Genomic DNA, 14,494 nt, shown 5'->3' on the forward strand with positions numbered 1-14,494 from the left:
CATCACTTGCTGCCTGTCCTGTAGACTCCGAGCTCCAGCATCAGATGATCAGATGTGAAGATAACAGCTTTACTGCTTAACTAGCAACCACAACTGCACAATATCAAATTCCTGTAACACATGTATATATTCATGTGTATACTTATAATGGTATTCATTATAAATATATAAATGTGTGTATGTATATATATATGTGTGTGTGTGTGTGTATATATATATATATATGTACAAATACACAAATACATATAATGCTATATCCTAGCGGTTCTACTTCTCTGTTTGAACTCTGAGTGACCTTTGCAAAATTCGTATCTGATTACGTCATATTATTTAAAACCTTCAGTGGTTTCCCAGTGCTCTGAAGACCAAAGTCCCTGTCCAGCCACACACCTTCCCATGCCCCTCTGCCTGCTCTCTGCTCTGCCATCATGATCGTCTTTTAGTCCCATGTAGTTCCGTGTTATTGCCCACGAGAAGGATTCTGCATTTGGTGTCCCCTCGGCCTGACTCCCTCTTTTCAGCCATCCTTACCCGGCTAACGTCAACTTGTCTTTCGTATCTAATCAAATTCTTCTGTAGTGAGCTCTTGTATCACTGTGTACCTCTCCTGAGAGTGTCATCACACGCACGATTGTCCATTTATTAGTCTAATGGTTTTGTTTGTGAATTTTCAATATTTTCAGATTTCTTTCTTCCATTGGGTTCTAAGCTCTGGGAGGGCAGGAAGAGCTATTTTTGCTTTCCATTGTGTTTTTCCTACACCCTACTTTGCTTGGCACACAATTAACTTTTCTTTTTGGCCCAGTAAATTGGAATAAATGAATAAATAAAAGATGCTGAACAGATGAAGAAGATGGAGGAGTTGCAGCAGGAAATAACCAAGAGGATGAGCTGTAAAGGAAGTCAAGTCTGGGAGCACCGCCAGGCCTGGGGCCCATCGGGGTCAGCCGCCGTGGGTAACTTGGTCCTGGCAGCATACAGTTAGGTGCTGTGTTTTTCTCCAACAAAAGATAAAGAGTTATTCACTCATGCAAGATGGATGTTTGTTGTGAACTAGACACATTTCCCTTTTCCGTGGCTAATTTTTGCCAATGATTTTTCGAAGTTATGATCGCTGATATTCTTCACTATTGAAACAATCACAAATACAGTGTTGAACTTTTTGTGTGTGTGTGAAGTCTGAGTTTCTTTAAAGTAAAAGTAGAATTTGGAAATGTATTCCTTCAGAATAAATTAGTGAGTGTCTGTGGAAGAAATAAACAATTAGAACGTTCATGAATTATGGTTAAATTTCCACCTTTCCTTCCAATGGCAATTTATATAAGAAAAGCTTTCTGCTTTGATTTTAGTTGATTTATCCATGTGCTTGCATTTTTCAAGGCATGTTTGAATTTCACAATCTCTGCTTCCAGCCTTGGACAACATCCTCCTAAATGCTGGACACAATCCTGAGCATGAAGTCTGATTGGAAAGTTCTAGAAGATTATTGCATATCTGTGGCTCCAAAAGGAAGTAGCCTGAAACCCATTAGGGTCAGGTCTCTACATCTCAGGCCTGGAATAAGAGCCAGGAAATCTGGTTTTAGTTCTTGATTCCAGCACTAACTAGCCACGAGAGCTTGGAGAGCTCACTGAACCAACTTCTCTGAAATTCCACTTTCTTGCCTGTATAATGAGTCAATTGGACCAGAATATCACAAAGGACCTTTAAACTCTGGTATATTATGATTCTAAGGTTTACACTTTTTACTGACAGGAATTACGGTAAACGGCTTTTATTAGACAAATACAATGACTTTTTGAAAGACTGGTGTAACAGCTAAATTTATGACATTACTACTGATCTTGAGCTTTTCTGGAACATTTTTTCTCTCAAAAGACTTTACCTCTGAACATTTCCCACATCAACATTTTAAATCTGAGTATAACAACTTTTTTTCATTATGGTATCCCCAAACTTTTATTTTACATAACAATTATGGTTTATAATTAAAATTTTTCATAACTGTCCTAATGTCCTCTTTCTTCTCCCCGTTAAACATTTTAATCACATCCATAATTAGCACTTTTCCAGGCACTATAGCTGATGTGAAAGGCTTCACTTTCCACTAAGAACTATGGCTCTTTACACTCTTCTGTTTTATTTGGCATTTATCTTTTTTAAGTATCCATTTATTTTTTAAAGGTTTTTTTTTTTTTTTGCAGTTTTCCTACACTTTACTGTTCCTACCATCTGTTGTTGAGTCTTTAACTACACAAATCTGTTTATTCAGTGTGTTCTCTCCTTGGACCCTAACTTTAAATTCTAGTTTGACTATTATTGTTAATTCGAGGTTGTACAATTGAATCAGAAGAATTTTTCAAAATCAATTCAATAGACTCATTTAACTAATGTGACTCCAAGATTTTTACTCACATGGGATAGACTTCAACTTTATTAATTTACATAAGGCATTCAAACTTAAATATAAGCTATTAAAACATTTTTATTGTGGGATTTCCCACCGAGTCTTAAATAACAGTTTGTGTCTAAATGACTAGAAAAAGAAAGAAAAGAAAAGAAAGAAAAAAAACCAAACTAAACAGTCATAATTATTGGTGGATCTGGGAAGTAACAAATTATATCACTCAGGATGTTACAGTTCATGATTATTAGTTTCCAAATATTCCCTGGACCTTTCTAAGTAGGCCCTGGGGATCTGATGATGGGACACAGGTGATACAGTCCCACTCTCAGATGTCAGAAGAGCCTTTATGAAGTTTCCCTGGTGTCATTAGGGAATATTTTGACAAATTAATTAAAGTGACTTTCCCCATCACACTTTCGTCACCCAAAGTGTCCCGTCCTTCACCCCAGGGAGAAGTCAAAGAGATTTCACTTGCTGCCTCAGGAGTGGGTGACCCAGCAGAACCAGGGGACCACGTGTCAGTCCTTCACATTTGAGTCTCAAAAGCCCATTTATTCTTTGGGGGCCTCCCAGGCAAAGCAGTGGATGTGAAGAATGGTGGCAAAGGAGAGAAGAGAAGGAAGCTGAGGAGCCAGGTACCCCTGAGGGGCTTGGTACCTGGCCACACAGTTGATAGAACAAAGATTTGGGCATCCGGGATATAGGTGATTTCCCTTCCACCTCCCAAGGGAAACACAGGGAGTCAGCAAGGTCCCAGATCTCTTTGCACCCCAGCTCCACAACCTGAATTCCCAGCTTACTGTAGGAGCAGAATAATGTGTCCAGCAGATTGACCCAAGATGCTCAGCAGAATTCCTCACAGCTAAGAGGAATAAATTAAATGTTTTATGAACTTCCAAGAAAAGCATCAGGGAAGCACAAACAATAACAAGAACAATGCTACTACTAATAATAGGAAACATTTACAAAATAGAGCTCTTACTATGGGAGCAGACACTATTTTAAATATTTTTACATATTAACTCATTTAATCCTCCCAACAATCCTATGAAGTAGGTACTATTATTATCAATAGCTATAATTTATAGATGAGAAAACCGAGGCACAGAGAGGTTAAGTGAAGTGGCCAGGGCACTTAGCCAGTAATGAGTAGAGTTGGGATTCGAACCCAGTGAGTCCAGTTCCAGAGTCATAAGTGAAGAGTCTTGGAGTCAGGGCAAAGAGGATGCAACAACGACACGTGTAGACGGGAGACTAGATAGAAACGAGACTGTGTAAGGGATGCCACCGTGGAGAGCTCCTGTCTGCTTTCTGTTGTGCTGGTTCTTTGCTTACTCATTTGGCTTATACACAAATGCTGCCTGGTGCTCTGAGGAAAACCTCCCAGATATTACTTACTATAAAAGTAGGTTACTATCAAATTGATTCTGCAAAAATTTTCATATAGGAGAAAGCGAGACGAAAAGATAAAGGATGCCATCCATGCCAGGACTAGAAATTAAAGGCAGGCAACTCCTACTGCCCAAGATGCCAGTGACCTTCCTTCGACCCTCTTCCAGCACATGCCTGTGACCCTGAGTAAGAAAACCCCAGGGACAACTCTCTTATGAAGGGCACTGCTTATCCAACAGCATGAATTTCCTGACATTTTTCTAAGCTCCCTGGCAAGAATGAGTTGTCTTTCAGAACATTCTAGAGGAGCTTCTTGATGGCAGAATGAAAGGTCAACTTGTGACAGAAGCGCTCTCCACCCACATGCATGATTAAAAGTATACCAGATTGAAAATAGATTTTGGCTGTGTTTACAAATTAAAGGGCAGTTTGGGAAACATGCTTCCTTCTCCACTTGTCCCACTGGAGTTCTATGTTCAGCATTATATTAAAAATCAAATCTAGATCTAAATCAGGAAAGAGGAGGTGGGGGAGGATCCACATGGCTGACTGGATGAGAATCTTTACCCAACCACCAACCAGCCCAAGGTCCCCAGCAGGACGAATCAGCCCCCTGACTCCCACCTTCACCTTCAGCAAAAGTGTCTCACATAGTTATGCTTCACTTCACTGCTATTAAATAAGAAAACATATATTAAGTACTGGTTAACCAGTAGTGAACTTCCAACAACATGCTTCGTTACCATGTGATTTAAGGAATGTATCCCAATTGCCTGAGATTTCCTTCTCAAGAATTCTTTCACACGAGACTCTGAAGAGAATTGGCTCCTGAGTACTGAAGCGCCCCCAAATGTGTACTCTGCCTGCTAACACAGCTGCAGTTCTTCAAAACGTTTTTTTTCTCATGTTATCCCGGAAGAATTTTGAAAAGCTCGGCACTCACTTACATAATTTTTAACATAACATCTAAACATTTAAAAAGATGTTGAAATGGCTACAAGGATGTAATTTCAGGTGTAATGTATTTGACACCCAATCTTTAATTTAATTATATTTTTGACAAAACCTTGGAAATGTACATCATTCAGTTTATAGAAAAGGACTGCTATATAAGCAACATGATTAGCAAGGTGCATTCTCAGGCAGACCAAGTTTAGGAAAATATGTGGAAGTTAGATTCCTTTAAAATTACCCAAAAGTCTACGGCCATGCCACCCTGAACACGCCTGATCCCGTCTGATCTCGGAAGCTAAGCAGGGTCAGGCCTGCTTAGTCCCTGGAAGGGAGACCACCTAGGAAGACTGGGTGCTGAAGGCGTAAAAATAATAAAATAAAATAAAACGACCCAAACCATGTGCCCACCAGTTAAAGGACTCTTCCTTGTCTTGCCCTTAGCTGTAGATTTCTCACTGACCCCCGGGAGAGCTGAAAGGAAAGGATTCTAGGATACATTACACATCTGACACCTGAGACAAATCACTTTTAACACCCTCTTCCTCCTAACAACAACCAATAAATGAACTTTAATAAAATGAATACACTGCAAAAGGCAAGATTTAGGTAACCACTAAATTGTACCGCTCAGTAACAATGTGTCATTTTCCTGATTTCTTTTAACTTTTAAAACCAAAAAAGGACAAAAAATTTTTATTTTTAAAGTTATTTCTGAAATGCAGTGCATATTTCATGCATGAACTGAAACTTATGTTTACCAAACAAAAACTATTACACCTTGCAATTTTCGCTTGTGATTATAAAATTTAAATGGTAATTTAAACTCCAAGTAGTCACACAAAATGATAATTGAAATAACCTAAGTTCTGTTTCTACATCTTTACAGTCACTGTGCTATCAGCGTGTACTTTAACCTATGATTTGAAGAGTGCCACGGAGGTATGAGATGCGCCACAGAGGTGTGAGACGCGAACTGCTCCTAATTCTAGACTTTGAGGCACCTGCTCTCCAAATGAGTGCCTTTTGCTCAGTACCTGGGGAGTCCCTTTAACTGCTGGTTCTCTGAGTTAACTTCAGTGTAGAATATAAGGATCTTAAGGGTAGGCGATCAAAATGTGCTAATTTGAAGCTTGTGTATATGTTATTATAACTTAATAGTAACCGTAGCATTTAAGAACTCTTAGACCAACAAAATAATGTGGGGGAAGGGGAGAGGTATTTTAACACCAACACTATTTAGAATTGCATGGTGGTAACATAAAGCAGACTGACTTTTATTCAGTTTTATTACTTTAAGATTCTCTACAGACTTGGCCCTTCCGCCCCCACCTCCCTTAATGCCTGCATTTGGAGTGAATGGCTCCCACTGCTCCGCCCTTGGCTCTCTGAGGATAAATGATCTTCCTTGGGAAGGAGTAAAACAGAAGAAATTTGGCAAGAGAACTTGGTAAGGAAGAAAAAGTCTGCTTTTTTCCTTCACAATTTTGCTTAGGGCTCCACATGACCCATCAAGGGAGGGTGTCAGTTCCATGCAGCAATATCGCCTGTTTAAGGCTGTTAATAAGCAGGATAGGTGATAATTGGGTAATAACTAGGGAGCAGTCAGATGGATCATGTTGCAGGTTTGTTTACAGAAGCTTGACAGTGTGGGGAAACACATAACGCCCAAAGTAAGACAGCCTGTTTGAAAATACGTAAGCTTGAATAGTTTTCCATGGCCTCCTGTCTGCTAAAAGCCCAAAGTTACATTTATGAGGCAGAGTATAATCTCAAAGCGCAGTAAAGTCAAATTCGTCTTCTAAAAATAAATGTATTCATTTAGCTCCATCTCATAATATACTTTTATTTTCTAGTCCTTAAAAACATTTCTCTCTCTCTGTCTCTAGCTCTTTGTCTGTCTCCCCTGTCCACACACATCAGTACACACTTGTGTATGTATATATATTTTTTACATGATTGTAATTATAGTGTACACATATATACAGTTGTAAACTCCTGAAAAAATTTTCATTGTGAAATACATATATATGTGTGTATATGTATATATTTATATATATAAATATATAAAAGGAATGTCCATTGATGTATGTATAGATAAAAAATATGCAACATATGTATACAATGGAATATTGTTCAGTCATAAAAAAGAAGGAAATCACACCATTTGCAGCAATGCTGATGGAACTTGAGGGCATTATGCTAAGTGAAATAAGTCAGAGACAAATACCAGACAGAGAGAGACAAATTCCACAATTTAAAAAACAACAACAAATAAACAAAAAAATGAAACTCATAGGTATAGAGAACAGATTGGTGGTTGGCAGTGGTGGAAGTAGGTGGTGGAAAATTGGGTGAAGGTGGTCAAAAGGTATAAACTTCCAGTTATAAAATAAATTGGTCATGGGATGTAATACACAGCATGGTGACCATAGTTTAATAATACTGTGCTGTATATTTGAAAATTGCTTGATCTTATGGGTTCTCATCGCAAGGAAAAATATTGTAACAGTGATGATGTTAACTAGACTTATTGTGGTGATCATTTCACAATATACACAGATATATTGTATATCTGAAATAAATGTTATGTCAATTACATCTCAATAAAATACATACATGAAAGGTATGAAGCATAGGTACATTTAAAGAATAGATAACAACATGCAATTCTAAACAATGCTGGTGTTAAATCTATAATGATAATGAGATGGCCACGTATAGACCCACTAGCCAGTAAAAGTGATACTGGTGCCTTTATTCTCCCACGTGCCCCACTCCCCAGCATTTGTTCTTTACAAGAGCTAGTCCCTCTGTTGAGGTTCTTCCTTTACCCAACAAGAGCTATGATCGTTTTTTATTTCATTGTTTGTAGATTTCGTTTTCTACTATTTTGTTTCGGATTTTTTTCATCTATGTTCATGAAAGAAACGGGGCTGCAGTTTCTCTATGTCACACTGGCACTGTCTAGTCTGGATATTAAGGTTGAACTAATCTCAGAATGAGTTGGAGAATGATCTGTCTTTTTTCTATTGTTTCTGAAAGTTTGTATAAGATTGAATTTGTTTCTCAAATGTTTACAAAACCTATGTACAAAAACCTGATATTTTATTTGTAAGATTATTTTAAAATGTTAATTAAAAGGTTATACGTTCAATACTCTATTTCTTTGAGAATGTTAGATTAAATATATGAAATTACAGATATTGCCCAGTTTTGACCTACAAAAATGGCAGTTTCACGTGGTCTGACCTAACAGTTATTCCACACTTGTATAATTCCGATATCCACTCTCTCTATGGGTTGGATTCTGCTGTTTGTGCTTTTTGTTGACTTTCACTCATGTAGGTTTGTATTCTTACATTTCTAGTGATTTTTTTTTTTTTCTGGGAAAATCTGAGGTCCATATTTAAAGTATGTTCCTCCAGAGACGAGATGGGATTGCTTCTGCCAGGTACCTGGGGGCAGTGCTGAAATGGAGAAACTTTTTATTTTTTCTTCACTCTTTTGGATTAAATGGGTTTTGGTGAGAGACATACCAGCAAGGGGAGACGTAAGATTTGGGATTAGGAATTATCTAAGGAGACATTTTTTCCTCTTTTCATTTGCTCCAACAATAACTAAGACTAAAATAAGTACCCCAACATCTCCCTTTCTGAGGCCCTTTTCCCTCTGCTTCACCTGGTGACAGCACTGCCCCTCAGGAGTCTCTGAAGTGACTGTTTCCCTCTCAGCTTTGTTTCTTGACACCTAAGTGCACGAGCTCTTAAAATCCAGGCTCTGGACTACCCAGGGTTGACAGATGCCCTCTGAGTAAAGACTGACCCGATACTAGTTTACTTTTCTGGATTCTCACTTTCCAGTTTATGGCCTCTAAAGACTTCCTTTCCTTTCTCAGCAGGTCAGTGTTCTGCACCAAGGGGTCCCCTTCTGACACCAGGTTGGCTGTATGACCAGAAACAGAAGTCCCAGGTTCCTTTTGTCACTAAATATTATATCCAGTGTATTGAATGATATGGGCTCGATAAGGCACAAACATGAAATGGTTTTTTTCTTCCTAATCACTGCCGTCAAATACGTGAAACCAAATCTCCTTTGCCCTTGTTTAATGGCATCTTGGGCAGACATTTTAGCTTTCTAGTTACTTACAATTAGTTCTATTTAAAATTTAACTTAACTCTTATTTCTTATCCTTCTACCAGCCCCATCCAGAGGGTCTTGAGGTGGAATGAGGTGAGCTCTGCTTCATTTCTCCTTTCTCTACCTCTTCTTCAGTCTCCAGGGAGATCCTTTCTTGAGCCTCCAGAGGTCCTAGGCATCCTGGAGATCTCAGTGTTCCACATCTTTCTCCTTGGGCATCATACCATAACACTGTGGTCCCTGTTTGCCAATTGGTGTGGGCTGCTCCATCCAATCTCTTAGTTTTGCGAGGCCAACATCATTTTTGGTTTACATACATGCACAAACTCAAAAAGATACCTACCAAGCTCTCCATAAACTTTTCCATATTTCCCTTTCTGGTGGCAGAAGTAGGGAAGGTCTATGGGTTCAAGAGCTCAGCAAGAATCTGGTTAGGGAGAGGATTCAATGCGGCCCTCCTGTGGCACCCCTAGTCATCACTAGCGCTTTTTGGGGATCCTCACTTGGTTTAGAGGGAGGAAATACTTGGATTTGGGAAGTGTTGTTTAGGAAAATTTATGAACAGTGACTCTGGAGAATGACCTCTTTGGATGTCCCAACCTGTTCTTTACCCCAGCAGTTTGCTTATATATCAGGATAAAGATGGGAGTGTTTTAGATAATATTGATAGTCAATGAATGTTAGCTATGATGGATTCAACAAATGTTGCTGTCATCATTAATTCTCAGAAAAATAATACTCTAGGGGCATATTACCTGAAGAATATATAGGGTAGAACTCTGCAGAAGATCTTGTTCTTGGATCTAGAAAATGATGTCTTAGAACCCCAAACCAGATTAAGTGTTATAATCCAAGTTTTATATAAAAATGACTTCAAATTTTCGCTAGTTGCAACTGAGGGTAGAATTAGGATATATTTGTGCAGAACATGCCTTATTAAAGCCAGTATGTTCAAGGGGAAAAAAAGCTTTCATAGATGACACAATGACAACTTCTAAATTTGGCTTAAAATTTTTTATATGTAAAACATGCCATAATTATTTTAAAATGCCAGTAAAAATGTTTTGTGTTTCCATAAATTAAAGATTTATCTGCTACCATTGTACTCAGAACAAAATCACTGAACAAGGAGCTAAGCTGAAAATTAATGGTTTCCATGTTCACAATCTTTGTATAGACTTCCTACCAGCAACATGATTTTGCCTGTCTTCCTATCAGCCACACATCCAGTCACTTGAGTGTATAGAAGACTCAATGAAATCAATAGTCATCATTACTAACATACCACCCCTCGTTAGTCACCTGATTCTTTAAAAAGACTCAGTGACCCTAGGTCAGGTACAATAAATCAGGACTTCATTCTCTTAAATTTCATCTCACTCTGAAATAGACTTTTCAATAGAAGTGTTTCTATAAAATTCTAGAGCACGAATTAGAGGGTTGTGTGATACATTTTCACTTTTAATAAATGAGCTGTTTTTTCCTTCCTTTATTCCACTTAGCATTCTTCTTGAAGGGGAAAAAAAAGTCAAGAAAAAAATGTGAAAAAGATGAATGAATGTGACATTTAGAGTAAGATTTTAATGGCACAAAGGCCAAGAATATGAGAGTTACGCCTTTCGCTTTCATAATATAACTTGACAGGATTTCAGGATGTTGTTATTAAAATGAACCTCATCAGAAGAAAGAAGAAATGCATACATTTAAATAAAATGTGTTATAGTAGATTATATTTGTTAAGGCAAACACAGCATAGTCAATATTTAATCAAGCATTGTCTTTTTCAGACTTGGCCCCTCAGAGGCCGTATCCTTATTTTGATCAGTAGTGGCTGTGCTGCAAATGTTTGGAAACCTTCTCTGAAATAAACATACAAACCAGTTTATAAAGACAAGAAAATCAGGTTCATTATTCAGAGTCATACCTTATTTAAACCAAAATTGACAGTTAGTAATGGCAACTGTCATTTCCTAGACCTTATTCACTAACCTGACTTCAAATTATTTTTTATGAAAAATAAAAAAAACTTTAAAAAGTTATGAAACATTACACATAAATATGTACTGTTTAATATATTTTTAAAAATTCATGTTACTGTAATGAAACTTAAAAATATTTTCCTGACACTCCTCCAGGAGTTCCTTAAATGTATTATATCAATCACTATATACCCTGTCCTTTAGAGGTAAATGGTAGTCACTTCCATATTTTCCTGTCACGTGTACCACCTATTATATATTCTTTGATACTACCATTCCATAGTTGGTTTTTTGAATTTTATATAAATAAAATCACATACTATATATCCTTCTGCAATATCTCTTCCTTCTTTTTTGCTCAATATCTTGTTTATGAGCTACACCTAAGGCACGAGTAGGCAAACTATGGTTTGCTACCTATTTTGTGAATAATTTCATAGAAACACAACCATGCCTGCTCATTTACATATTATCTGTGGTGGCTTTTGCATTACAAGGGTAGAGTTGAATAATTGCAACAGAGAAGGTATGGCTCACATAGCCTATGTATTGCATTTTAGATCAACAGTTATTTGCTCTCAGCTTATTGTTGTTCAGCTTTTACCGTTCCTTAAGAAAATCTAGCTGTCAGACTAATTGTTGCTTTTTTGAAGCTACATCTGTTTTTTTTTTCTCTCGCTGTCTTTACAATTTTTATCTTTGTCTTCGGTGTTCTGTAATTTTTCTCTGATGTATCTACATGTAGATTTATTTTTCTTTAATGCTTGAGGATTGTTTGGCTTCCTGACTTTGTGGGCTGGTGTCTTTTATTAGTTTTGAATAGAATCTCAGTTAAAATCTCTTCAAATATTGCTTCTGCCTCATTCCCTCTCTCTTCTACATATGAGGCTCCATTAAACATTAGTTTAACCTTCTCATATATTGTTTCCCCACCGCCCACCTTCTTCTCAATTGTTTATACTGTTCATTCTCTGTTTTTATTCTGGATTTTTTGGTATGATCTTTCAGTACAACTCTTTTTTTAGCCACATTTAATATGCTATTAAACCCATGCACTGAATTCTTAGTGTTGGTTAATAATTTTATGTAGTTCTAGAATTTCCATTAAAAATATTCTATGGGTTTTTTTTAACGGTTTGCAGTTTTTATTAAAATTTTCTTTTTTGCTCTCTATCTCTTTAACAGTCATGACAATTATTTTAAAATTAGTGTCTGATAATTCTGATATCTGTGCTCCTTTGAGTTTGTTTCTATCATCTGTTATTTCTGCTAGTCGTCATTCATGTTAACTTGTCTCCTTATGTGCCTGGTTATCTGTGATTAGGTACTGACCTTATATTTGGAAAGTCGTTGGTAGAAATAATTTGAGGACTAGAGTAAAGTTATTTGTTTCTTCCAAGTGCCCAGGGCACCAACAATCTGGGATCACTTTTCACCAATGTCAACAATTTATAATTTCTTGCCTATTCTAATTACTGGAAGCTGGCCTTCAGGCTGTGTGAAGGTTGTATGTTTTCACCTCATTTAAGCCTTCCAGAGTCTCAAAGAAAGCTGAATTTATCAAGGTCCCCACCTACAGTGGTCTTCATACTCTGAATTAAGTTATCCCATGATGTAATAAAAGCACCCTCAGCTTTGGAGTTGCCTCTTTTGATCGTCAAATGTCCCTGGGGCAAAAACAATCTCCAAAGCCAGGATTATATCTGTAGATTTTCATTTTATCATAAATGTTGGCCCAGTAATTCTTCACTTTCTTGTTAAGACTCTCCAGTGACATCAAGTTGATTTCCACCCCCCAGCTTTTGTAGTTGTTCTCAGCCAGCTGGTTGGTCTGAGTAGGCTAGTCCTCTGTTCCCCAAAGCAGAAATCTCCAAATCAATTTTAATAGCACATATATATGTATGTGCATGCAAATGTATACATACATGGATTTATGGCTTTGCTTCTATTGCAGATACTTAAACAAATTCTAAAAGCTTTAAAAGGTCTTATCAGAAAGAAATTCTGGAAATAATCAAAGCGAAAAATATGCCACTTCTCAAAGTGACTATTTGAAGGAAGTAATATTCTGGCATGCTAATTGAAAATAAATTATGTTCATATACTACTAATTAATTTAATTCATCACGAATGTAAGAGTAATAAGATTACTTAGGATATCTGAAATGTGTATTAAACTACATTGAGACCTTGACAAATAAGATTTGTGTTATAGCATTATTACACAACTTTAGCTGACTACTCATTGAGCAATTATACCACATAGGTACATGTCAGTGCAATTTGCTTTCAGAATTAATGTTATAATTTATATTTTCCCCTAAAACTTTGGAAGAAAACTATTTATAAACTTGTACCTGTTTCTTTTTTCAATTAATAACACCTCAATTTTCTAAGACATCATGTATCCTGCCATTTTTTTCATGCTACTCTGTGTTCAGTGTAATTTTAACACTCTATTAGTTCTCTATGGCTGTTGGAACAAATCACCACAAACTTTGTGGCTTAAAACAACAGAAATTTATTCAATCACAGACTGGAGGTCAAAAGTCTAGGCCCAAATCAAGATGTCTGCAGGGCCACACTCTCTCTAGAAGCCCTGGGGGAGTGTCTGTTGGCTGCTGACACTCCTTAGCTTGTGGTCACATCACTCTAATCTCTGCCTCTGTGGTCACATGGCCTTCTCCTCTTTTGTCTGTGTCAAATCTTTAACTTTCTTTTATAAGGATACATATGATTGTAAGAATCCAGGATAATCTCTCCATCTTAAAATCCTTAATCACATTGCAAAGACCCTTTATCAAAGTAAGATAAACTTTTCAAATTTCAAGAGTTAGGACCTGATATTTTGAGGGACCACCATTCAGCATACTGTAGGCACCCAACAAATTATCTCTTTCTTGAGTTTTTTTTTGTTTTTTTTTTAGATCCTTTTCCTCTCAATGTTACAGAAGCAGAGGAGAGTAACAAAGACAAAGAATGTTGACTAATTTGGGGTAACTCTCAGGTTTCTTAATCTAGTTCTCTTGTTTTCTCAATTGAGAGTATCACAATTTAAGAGGAAACTGATAGCCTGGATTAAGTCAGGGGTAGATTCAGTTAGAACATCTAGAGGACTAAATAGAAAGCACTAACTTCACAGGCCTTCCTATATATCCTGTGAAGAACCAGAGAAGATCAGAGCCAGAAGGGATTACAAATACTGTTTAATTCAAACCTATTAATTAACAAATGAAGAAACTGAGGCCAAGAGAGACTGGTGACCAACTCCAAGGTCACACATTTACCAGCTCAAGTCACACTAACAGAGTGTAGCCCTAAACTCCTTCACCCAAACTGCATTGCCAAGAAGCCATAAGGAAAATACTTTTAAATGTTTCTATCAATGTAAAACCATTAAAAATAAGTATGTAGACTATGAAAGATAAAAACGTACACATGGAAGAATACGCATGCATATATATACCTAGCATATAATCTGATTATTATTTGTATAATAAAAATTCATAAGAAAGAGGTGGGTATATTTTTAATCAAATTAATTCCTCTATTCTTTAATTGTGAGAAAGAGGCTGAATTGGGACTAATGGGTTGAAACTATAAGGAGGTGGGTAAGTTTCAGTTT

The 14,494-nt window shown here is 37.0% G+C and overlaps 1 protein-coding gene and 1 pseudogene across 2 annotated transcripts in view; one reads left to right on the forward strand and one right to left on the reverse strand.

The window, feature by feature from the left end:
- The window catches only part of RGS6 (regulator of G protein signaling 6), a 457,947-nt gene that overhangs the window by 108,292 nt on the left and 335,161 nt on the right, over positions 1 to 14,494 (reverse strand). The gene's annotated exons all lie outside the window — the stretch shown is intronic.
- On the forward strand, positions 4,998 to 5,116 carry LOC111746136 (annotated as a pseudogene).

Source organism: Pteropus vampyrus, unplaced genomic scaffold (assembly GCF_000151845.1).
Source record: "Pteropus vampyrus isolate Shadow unplaced genomic scaffold, Pvam_2.0 Scaffold177, whole genome shotgun sequence".
NCBI lineage: Eukaryota > Metazoa > Chordata > Mammalia > Chiroptera > Pteropodidae > Pteropus > Pteropus vampyrus.